Raw genomic sequence first — 11222 nt, 5'->3', positions numbered from 1 at the left:
AAATAGGGACTTATTTTATCTGACTTGTTCGACGAAACATGGCCTAGCAATGTCATTGTAAACTGGACGACTTCCTGTTTTTATAGATAAAAATGAAAAAAATCACAATTTTTCCTATGGTACATTCACCACACCTCCTTTTTCTAAGTTGTCAGTGAATGGGCATTTAAGTTGTTTCCAGCTGTGACTGACTATTGTATAGAATACTTCAATAAATATGAGAATGCAAATTAATAATCAGGTTAATGTTTTTCATGTTTCAGGTAAATTTCTGAGAGGACTCATCGAATCATATGGAATTTCTACTTTTGTATGTTTGAGGAATAGCTGTATCACTCTTCATAATTACACACCAAATGTGAGTTTCCATCAACAGTGTAAAAGTGTGTATAAGCGTCCTCTCCACAGTTTTTCCTTTTCTTTTTTTGTTATTTTTTTGAATCACTGTGGACAGCTTTTGCACCTTCGCTGCTTTCTTGTCTCCTTCAGTACGCACACTGAGAAGCCATCTAAATAGGAAATAGGAAATCTCCAATTAGGTGAAGATCTCAGGCAAAGCTCCAATGGCACCAAGTGCCTACCCCACCATTCTGTCAGCTCTGCACAAAGTGGGGTCGATTTTTGTTCCAACTCCAATCAGACCGCCTGGAGCAGCATAGTGAAGGTCATTATGCTCTGCAAAAAGTGACACGATTTTGGAAAAAAATCGGTTTACACGTAAGTTTTCCTTCACTATCTTTGGAAACAATACCAGGTCTGACTTCTATCTCCTGGCCTACCTTTAGTACTCCTTTTAGAATACTGCCACCAGCCACACCCCCTTTAAGGTCATTACCTTCACAGGTTTGTTGACATCAAAGGATCTAATAACAATAATTTATTGGGTTCTGAAGTAAAGTCTCTTGGGGGTACTGGAATTTTCTTCACTATGTACTCACAGACAACTAGAATATTGAATTTCAACTGTGCAGAAATTGGAATAATAGGAGCTCCTTCAGCTACTGTACCTTGTACAAATGCAAGAATCTGTTCATACTGTTCCTTAGCTTGGCTTTCTTTAACCAAATCCATTTTGTTTTGCAGAATCAAAATAGGCTTCAGTTTCATGATTTCTATAAAAGCCAGGTATTCAGAAGTTTCAGGCTGTGAGCAAGATTCATTGCCAGCTATCAACAAAGAGCTACATCCATCACTGCTGCACCATTGAGCATAGTAGCCATCAAAATATCGTGGCCAGGACAGTCAACAAAGGAAACGTGTCTGACTAATTTGAAGTTCCCTTTGGTTCCTAGAATGTCTGTAGGAAACTCATCGGGCATACTACTGCCACAGGATCTATATAATTCTGGACGAGGACAACTTGGATCATCAAGTTTATAAATCTTAGCATTAGCGTATCCAATCTTGATTGTAATATTTTTTTCAAGTTCATTTTTGAATCTAACAGTGTGAAATCCAGAAATAGTGTTTACAACTGTGGACTTCCCATGGACTACATGACCAATCATACCTATATTAATTGTAGCTTGTTTACTGATAAATTCGTGTGAAAGTGGTGTCAACGTGGAACATCCAACTTGGTGAGATCCTGGCGAGAAAAATGCAGCTGCCCCAGATCACACCTGCCTTGCCCTCGCCATCTTGCCCAAAGAGGAAGGAACCTCCACTACCTCCACTACCCAGTCGCCACCATGCTCCAGAATGCCTTCCGGACGCTCGGGCTAAGACTCAGACATGAGTGAAGCCCAACAGAACCAGACCAGCGGGATGCTTCACAGCCACATGACACATCATAAGACACTTAATACCCATCTTCCAGAATTGCCGCACCATATTTGATAGGATTCAAATATGGTTTGAACCATGGGAACACCTACAAGGGCAATTAGAGGTTGCCCTAAAAGCCTCTATCCCTCTCGAAAAGCCTGGCAAGCTACCAAGCGTATCCCACTCACATGGCAGTGTCTGGCAATCTATTCATGGCATTTTTGATATGCCAAAACCAGTGAATACAATGGGTCTCATTCTCCTGATCCTGAAAGAGCCACCAATATGGCAGCATTAAGAAGGATGACGAAAGAGAGGCTGATAAAATCTCAAGGCCAAACTAGGCTGCCAAAATGAAGAAAGACAAAAATGACTGTCTGTACTTTCAATGCATGTATACTGGCATCAGATGCATCCATCGAGGACCTGATGGTGCAAGCACTAAAGATCAAGTATGACATCATTGGTCTGACCGAGACGAGAAGGCATCAATCAAATCACACCGTTTTCAACACTGGGGAAGAACTGTTTCTTGGAACATGTGAAAAAAGAGGCATTGGAGGTGTTGGTGTCCTTGACAACATGAACTTGGACATGAGCATTGATTCATTCGAATACCTAACAAACTGAATAGGATGATTACACTTGAATAGATGTGGTTCACTGCTGGCAGTTTCTGTCTTCATTGTCTATGCACCACCATCCAATTATGAAGGAGAAATTGAGAAGTTCTACATGGAGCTGGAGAAGTTTAATAAAGAAGACGACACCTTCTACATCTACACAGATCATTGTCGGTGATTTTAATGCCAGGATAGGATTGAGAAGATCAGCCAAAGAACTCCACATTGGGACCCATGGCCTAGAATGGAATGAACAGGGTGAGAGACTATCTGACTTCATCATGTCGACCAAGACCATCCATGGTAACTCACAGTTCCAGAAGGCCAAATCTAAACGTTGGACATGGGAGTCTCCCGGTGGACAGTTCCACAATGAAATTGACCACATCATATTCAATCGACGGTTTTGCCTGACCAATGTCGCCGTTGTCCCAAAATTCCAAACGGGATCTGACCATCGTCTCCTTAGTGCAAAATTCTACTGCAGAGTGTGGGGAGAAAGGGCTGCAAAGTTTAAGAAGAGAACTCCCAGAATGACCACGAACTGGGAGCTCATTGGCACTATTGTGGCAACATGGGAATATTCCATCCCTGACAACATTAAGAAGGAATATGATCGACTGGTTCAGCACCTCCATGATTGTGCGAGGAATGCCAAGAGAGAGATAGTCACGCAAAAAAAATGCCTGTCTTTGAAAACTCTTGAGCTTATTCACCAAAGGGGCTTGGCGTATGCCTCAAGCAACTGCAAGCAAACATTCAAGCTCGCAAAGCAGTGCAGAGAAGTGATCAAGGAAGACTTGATGCAGCAGTGCCTTAGATGCGGCAGAAGTCAGGAAAAGAATTCATAACTCCCTCCTGTCCTTTCCCAACTACAAGACCAAGATGACTGCCCTCCAACGTCTTGATGGATCTATCACATCTTCCAGAAGGGCAATGGAGAAGATTATCTATGACTTCTATACAGATCTCTTCAAGAGCCACGTCCAACTGCCCACATGCCAAATTCTGCAGGATAGATATGTCGTTCCCAATGTTCTCCCTTCAGAAATCCGACACAACATTTCATCGGTAAAGAAACAAACAGCACCTGGCCCAGACAAGGTCAGACCTGAACACCTGAAGAACCTTCTGTCAGTACTCATCAATACTCTGGCTCGGCTCTTCACACACTACCTGTCTGAATGCAAGGTTCCGTCCCATTAGAAAACCAGCAGGACTGTACTACTGTACAAGAAGAGAGACATCTACGACATTGGCAACTATCGCCGGAGCTGTCTATTATCTGTCATCTACAAGATGTTCACTCAATTCATCCTGAGTAGGATTGGCAGAACATTAGATTAATGACAACCATGTGATCAAATCGGGTTCTGAAAAGGATTCAGCACTATCAGCACATATCCACATGATAACCAAGCTTATTGAGGTTTCTCAGGAGTTCAAGATGCTGCTCTGTTTGACGTTCATTGATTTAAAGAAGGCCTTTGATTCTGTTGAAACAGAAGCAGTCACCAAAGCCCTAGCCAAACAGGGCATTCAAACTCAATACATCAGGATCCTCTATAAGCTGTATTATGGATTCACTACCAGGATCTCACCATTCTACAAAGAAGTGATCATCCATGTTAAGAGAGGGGTTTGGCAGGGTGATAGCATTTCACCGAAACTCTTCAATGCCACCCTTGAGAATATCATATGATGACTGGAATGGGAAGGAACAGGAGTGAAGATAGACGATCGGCAACTATGCCACCTCTGCTTTGCAGTGACATCGTTCTAATAACAGCAAACATTAACCAAGCAGCACAAGTACTGGCCAACTTTGACCATGAGTGTGGAAAGGTTGGACTACAGCTGAGTCTCATGAAGACAATGTTTATGAGAAATGGTCTCTTCCCTGATGTTCTATTCGCTCTCAACAGGACGACCATCTCCGAATACTGTAGATAGATGAATTGTACTCCTTCTATATCTGTACTTTCTTTCTGACTGTACTTTCTTTCTGACTAATTTTACTTAGCATGATACTCTTCATATCTATCTAATTTTAAGCAAATTTCATGACTTCATCTCTCCTAACAGCTGCTTATTGCATTGTGTAGATGTGCCAAAATTTCTTTAACCAGTCCTCTGTTCTCGGGCACTTGGATTTTTTCCAGATTCTGGTTATTGTAAACAGTGCTACAATGAACATATAGGTGCAGATGTCATTTCTACTGTGCTTTTTTGTAACCTCAGGAAATATTCCCAGAAGTGGTATTGTGGGGCCATATGGAAGCTTCACAGTATTTATCAAGCTAGTTGCTTTCTGTCTTTTGGAGAATATCCAGTGTCACAGGTATGAAGTGAACAGCATTGCTGTTTTGATTTCCATTTCCCTAATAAGAATAACAACTAATTTTTTCACATGCCTATGGGCCATCTGTACATTTTGTTTGGTCTTTCTACTCATATAGCCTTTGCCCAACTTTTAATAAATTCCTTTGGTGTATTCTTGAGAATGTTTTCTGGTGTTTAGCAGCAGAATGTTCTATAAATATGTCTTGAAGAGATCTAATTTAATTTCTCATTTAAGGCCATTCTTGAATTGATGCTTTCTCTTTGGACAATCTGTCTGTTGTCAAAGGTAGGGCATTAAAGTTCCATACTATCATTGTATAGCTCTCGTGTCTCTTTTTAGGGCTGTTAAAATTTGTCATATATTCTTTGGAGCTGCTATTAATATAGGCAGGCAGGCAGATAGGGAATGTTCCCCTCCAAGGCAATGGCAGCAAATTTCCTGGGAAGTAATACTCCTGAAGTTTCCAAGGTCACGCTTGCAGAAAACAGAAACTAAGACGGAATAAGACTCTCACCTGGCCTATGCAACAGATTCAGAGAAGGCTGGACACCCCTTGGATAGAAGCTCCAGCAGGAACAAAAGGCCAGGAAGGGAATTTCAAAGAAGACTATCACCACTCCCAACCCTACACCCTAGCAACCTCCTTAGCAACAGACTTTGACCCAGGTAGAAGCCCCATGTGGGGGAAGGTTGGAGAAAACCTATTAAAGCCACCTTAAGCAAAGGAAGGGTGCACATATGCTGCACAGCCCTTGTGTTGCTTGTGCCCACATGGCCGAGCACATGTGGTGCCTGAGCACATATGTCGTCCCATCTCCTCTCTTGAGATGTGTATTTTCAGGCTTTCTGTCTAATCCTGGGATGTGTGTAGGGGTCTCTCCACCCTTGGAGAAGCTCAGATTCTCTCTTGAGCATGTTACTCTTCAGTCTCTCCCACTTTCTCCTCCTCCTCCCCTTCAAAACCTCCAAATAAAATCTGTTTTACTTCACTGCTTGTCTACTCCTGAAATTATTTTCTGTGAGGTGAGACAAGAACCCAGTAACCTTGGGTCCAGGGTGGCAGAGGCAGATGGGGAGAAAGTGACCGTCTTTCTCCTCCCCGCTTCACATACACCACCCGTGGGGCCCACCGATAGACATCACTATGATGCATGCATAAATGTTTAGAATTTCCATTTTATATTAATCTCTTTATCAGATAAAATATCCTAAAATGCCCATATTGTCTTTTGCTGTTTTTTTTCTGGACATTTATGTGGTATAAGAAGAGTGGGTCCTGCTCTTGTATGTTTTCTGCTGGCTTGGAGCACAAGTTTCCATCATTTGCTTTTGGTCTATAATTGCCCTTATGGCTTCATGTTTTTCTTACAGATAGCTTTTTCTTGGGTTTTGCCCTTTTGCTCTTGGATCCATCTGATCTTTCTGTGCCTTTTGATCGCTAATTACAATTTATTTACATTACGAGTGATTATTGAAATATGAGATCTTGCTTCTGCCTTTGTGGTTTAAGTATCTTGGTTCTTTCTGATTATTTCACTGTTTCATTTTTGTGTGGAAAATTTTATTATATATTATATTTTATTAGATATTTTCAATTTAGAGAAAGAACTCCTTCAACATTTTTCAAAACTTTTGTAATTGGGGCCACAACCACTGGTGGTGCTCATGACTTACACTTAAGCATATGGGATGCCAGGGATTGAGCCTGTGTTGTCCACATGCTAAGCTAGTGCCCTACGTACCATATATTTAGAGCTGGTAAATCTCTTAAATTTTGCTCACCTATGAAGGGCTTTGTTTTTTCTTCATATCCGAGGGTCTTGAAATATAATATTCTTTCATATTTACAATATTCTTCTGTATTTCATTTTTATCAAAAATGACATTTTAACTACATTGTTATATTCTTCACTGGCTTGTAATGTTTCTGCAGAGAAGTCTGATGAAAGCCAAATCTGAGGAAAACTTTATTTCCCTGACTGCTTTCAATAGTCCTTTTTGTCTGAAACTCTTAAGATTTACATTACTATGGGTATGTGTAGGTGTGTTTGCATTAAAATAGCCAGATAATGAGTTCTGTCCTTGGGTTCAGAAAGATTTTTAAAGTAAAAATCTTTATCTTGAATTACCTTCTGTTCCCTCCTGTACCTTTCCTTCTCCATACCAGAAAACATTCCAGATGGAACTAGATAGTTCTCATAGAGTTTCTTTATTGTTTTCCTTCTCTTGTCTCAGCTGAATATTTTTACATTATTCTTTTTAGGGTATTCATTTAATTTTCCACTGGTCTACCTTATTTCCACCAATTGCTCTATCACCATCTCACATTTTGCTGAGAATGTAACCCAAGGGCAGAGCACGTGTTTCACATGTACGAGATTTGGGGTTCAATTCTAATATCTGACTTTCTAGCTCCCTTTCCACCAAAAGAAAATTTTATCGAACACCATTGCATTCTTCAAATTTTAAATCCCTATTTTCTTTTTCCAAGCTTCGGTTTTTACATTCTGTTCATTGTTGCTTTACGTGATTTTATTTTCTTACTCTTTTTTTTTTTTTTGGTAGGGGGAGGGTGGCACATCCTTCACTGCTCAGGGCTTACTCCTGTCTCTGAACTCAGGAATCACTCCTGGGCTCTCGGGTTCAGGGATCATTTGTGATGCAGGGAATCAAACCAGAGTGGAGTGATTGCAAGACAGGTCCCTTCGCCTTCCCCCACTTTCCCTCTCTCTCTAGTTCCCATTATTTTTATTTATGAGCTTTTTGATTCTTTTGAATGTTGCTATAGGTCTTTGATTTTTTTTCTGAGTTCTTTTGTGTCTGTTTGACCTGCTTATCCGTGTTTTCTTCTACCTCCTCGAGTTTCTATATTACGGCAAATTTAAATGTTCTTTTTGTGAGGGTGATATACTTTTTCATCATGCAGAATAATGTTTTTGAGGTTGGATTCTGAAAAGCCTTTTTTCCCCCTTATGTTGATATATTCCTTTGAGATCTGAAGTTGTCATATGTTATATTTTTCATTGTGCTCATTTTGCTACTTTACATTCCTATTATTCATTTTTGTATTTGAATCAACATCTTTGAACATGTAGATACTTTTTATTTTCCAGCAGGTGCCTCTGTATAATATTTGATTAGGTTAAATTAGACTGTTTTTTTTTTTGTGAGCATGTGTGTGGGGGCTCTTTTGTGGATTCTTGTAGGTACAGATTTTGGTTTTGCAATTGCTGTCAACGAGAAGTTCAGCATTTGTTGAGACTTTCCCAGAGAGTTTGTGTTCGTGCCTGGCTTCTGTCCCTCCTCTCCTTATTCCCAGGTCTCATACTTGGCAGTCTTTCTGTTGTTGGTGCACTTGTGAGGTGAGGCCAGCACCCACGCTGAGGGATAAAAATGGGGTCCTGCAATAAAGAGTATTTTTTGTGGGGAGATTGTGTAGAGGCAGAATGATTATCTTTCACATAGCTGACCTGGGTTCAATCCCTGGCACATCATGTGGTCCCCTGAGCTCTCTTGGAGTGATCCCTGAATGTAGAACCAGAAACAAGTTCTTAGCACAGCCAGATGTGACTGTGTGTCTTGACACACTAAAACAAGACACACAAAAGAGAGTTCTTTGTTTTCTTCCCTAAAGAAATCCTAGCCTGTGTGGAGTGAGCCAACACTGTAGGCTACACTTAGGTCAAGGGCATGTCCTTTATACTTTTTGAACTCTCTCCTCACCATGAGACCTGGCTGTTCTGGTTGCTCAGCCATGTGTAAGCCCTGTTCTGGATTGCAGCTTCCATTAAATCTCTCTTCACCCATCTCCTCCTAAATAAAGTATGAATCACCTTAGCAGCCTCTTAATTTCAGACTGTTTCTCTCCAAGGTGCAAGGTGCCTCTATGTCCTCTTAAGCTTAGGGCTCTCTCATGTCCCTGACTTTCGGGTGAATTCTTACTTGTCCTGGCAAGTAATCACTGTTTGTCACGTTGGTCTGAAATCACTTCAATGTTGACAACTTTTAAACCTCTCTGACCCTCATTTTTATCATCTTTTCAATGAGAATAATGTACTATAATAGAATGAGTGCTCTAAATAGATCTGCAGTAACTGAACCAGTATTTCTTCGGGAAAAACTCATACTGCTAATAGAGAATGGAAAACTTTCAAGTCCACGATTTGCTGATACAATCGCCACTGTTATTCCCCCCCCCCCGCCCCCCCCCCCCACACTCACTCTTGCTGGGATAAAAAAGCTTTTTAATTTGGCTCTTCCTGGAGAGCAGCACTCTGATGACCCCCTGCCTATGACACAGATATGTACTCACCAGTGCAAAAACGCACTCAAAAAAATGCACGCCAGAAGGTCAGATTCTGTCTGAAGCCACCCTGTGCCAGTCTTCGTGATTGGAGCTCCCAGTTCTCCCGTTCATACTCATGAGCCAAAGATTTAGAACTGGATCTCTTCTGTAAAATAATTTCTTCAGAGATGAGATGTCACCTGATATTCTTGACATGGGGTTAAGGGTTATAAATACTAGGAGTTAAGGGTTTTAAATACTATCAGTATTGCAGTAGTTTGTGTCAGTAGTTTGCATTAGAAGAGTTAAAATGGTTAAAAAAATTACCATTGTTTCTGTACTTGAGTCAGATATCAAGAACATGCTGATATTAGGCAAAAAACCAACAGTGCTCCTGGGAACTTGTGATCTAAAGTGTCTAAAAGGATGAAGAATAAAAGTATAGAGAAATAGTTAAAAAACATACCTGTCTCTTCAACTAGCCCATAGCAGAAGTCATATTTGTTCAATATCAGATATACTGCACAAGGCATGCAAGAATATAATATTCATTTTATTTAGAGTCAGGTAAAGCTGTATAATCAGGCTTTCATAACTGGAGTCTTAAAATATGTGGTACTTTCCAAGCTTCCAAGAAAAGCAACATTTGTTACTTTGTTCCAGAACAAATTTATTCAATAAACATTTGTGGAACATTATATCATGACAATAGAATCTGACTAGTCTAAGTGGCAGTTGTTTCTATTTTTTCTGCACAAAAGGTTAATTTGACTTCTGTAGGTTTTGATTTTTCATTTGTTGCTATTATATGCATCACTTTATCCAATAATCAGATGATGGAGACTTTCATCAAAGTCTATACTGATGATTGCTGCTGATGACATGAATCACTGAGCAAAGACGCTCACAAAGACAGCACAGATGTGAAAAGTTAAAGAGTCCATAAACATTTCTCTGCCTTTATTAACCGTAAATGGAGATGTAGTGATTCAAGAACACTTCTAATGGAAAATGAACTTTACACAGACCATACTCCACTGTTCATCAAATGAATCAGTTCTTGGGTAAATTTTAGAACACGTTTCTCTAGACTCTTATGGCAATTCTAGAGTGCATATTCTGTAAAGGCAGAAAAATCAAAGGGGAATATAATTTCTTTTGTATGTTTTCATATAATGGTTCTCTGACAGATTCTCTAAAATGAGACTATATAACTACCTGTAACACTTACACAGCCCCTCCTCCTCCAAGTTGGTTGGGCATTTCCTTCTACTATATTTGGAGCCCTCTGTCCACAGTGCAAGGGGAATTACTGGTATCATGGATAAAGCTTTGTAGTAAAGTCCACTCATTTTTCTTATTCATCCAACTTTTCCTATAGACTTAGCTAATTCCCCAGTATTGTATTGTTTAAAGGATAATTTAATCAATAATTCTTAAGGGACTGGAGCAATAGTACAGCAGCTATGGCGTTTGCCTTGCACTCGGTTGACCTGGGTTCGATTCCCAGCATCCCATATGGCCCCCTGAACACTGCCAGGAGTAATTCCTGAGTGCAGAGCCAGGAGTAACCTCTGTACATCACTGGGTGTGACCCAAAAAGCAAAAAAAAAAAAAAAAAGAATTCTTAAAAGTAATTCAGAAGCAAGATACAGTTTTCTCCCTGTCCTATATAAAAGATTAATGGCATCTGTTTGTTTATAATTCTGGTAAACTTTGTGAATATACTTTCCATATGAGTCAAAGACATTAAATTGTTATTTAGAGTAAATTTGCAGATATGAGTAATAGTAATGGTTTAATTAATTTCCCTACAAAAGTGGAAATTTCTTACTCATTGATTAACAAAAATTTTAGTTAGGTATTTACTGGTGAGGTCTTTTAGAAGGTCTTTAGTGTATACTTATATAAAATCCAATACAGATTGGAAGTGTATTCTGAAAAGTTAATCATAGGAAGTTAGTGTTTAAGTCATAGTATGGTGAGACAGACAATGTAAGGATTAAGTACGAATGCAAACTTGTTAACACACAAAACCGCATTGCAATTTTAATTGACAAAAGGTTATACAGATACCACATAGTAATAAAAATTAATTATTAAGTGGAAGTTTGAACAAGAATAAATTTTATGCTTAAATACATAATTTTATTTCTGGCCTTTGTTTACATATAAAACAATTTGAACAATTAAAAAGCTTTGT

General features: G+C 39.6%; 1 pseudogene; it reads right to left on the bottom strand.

Annotated features, from left to right (window-relative positions):
• Positions 1-289: 289 nt before the first annotated feature.
• LOC130034387 (eukaryotic translation initiation factor 2 subunit 3, X-linked-like) lies at positions 290-10371 on the bottom strand (annotated as a pseudogene).
• Positions 10372-11222: the final 851 nt, after the last annotated feature.

The sequence above is a fragment of the Sorex fumeus genome, unplaced genomic scaffold (assembly GCF_029834395.1).
Source record: "Sorex fumeus unplaced genomic scaffold, SorFum_2.1 ptg000061l, whole genome shotgun sequence".
Lineage (NCBI taxonomy): Eukaryota > Metazoa > Chordata > Mammalia > Eulipotyphla > Soricidae > Sorex > Sorex fumeus.
The sequence above is the reverse complement of the archived record's forward strand: the minus strand, read 5'-3'. Positions and strand labels throughout refer to the sequence as shown.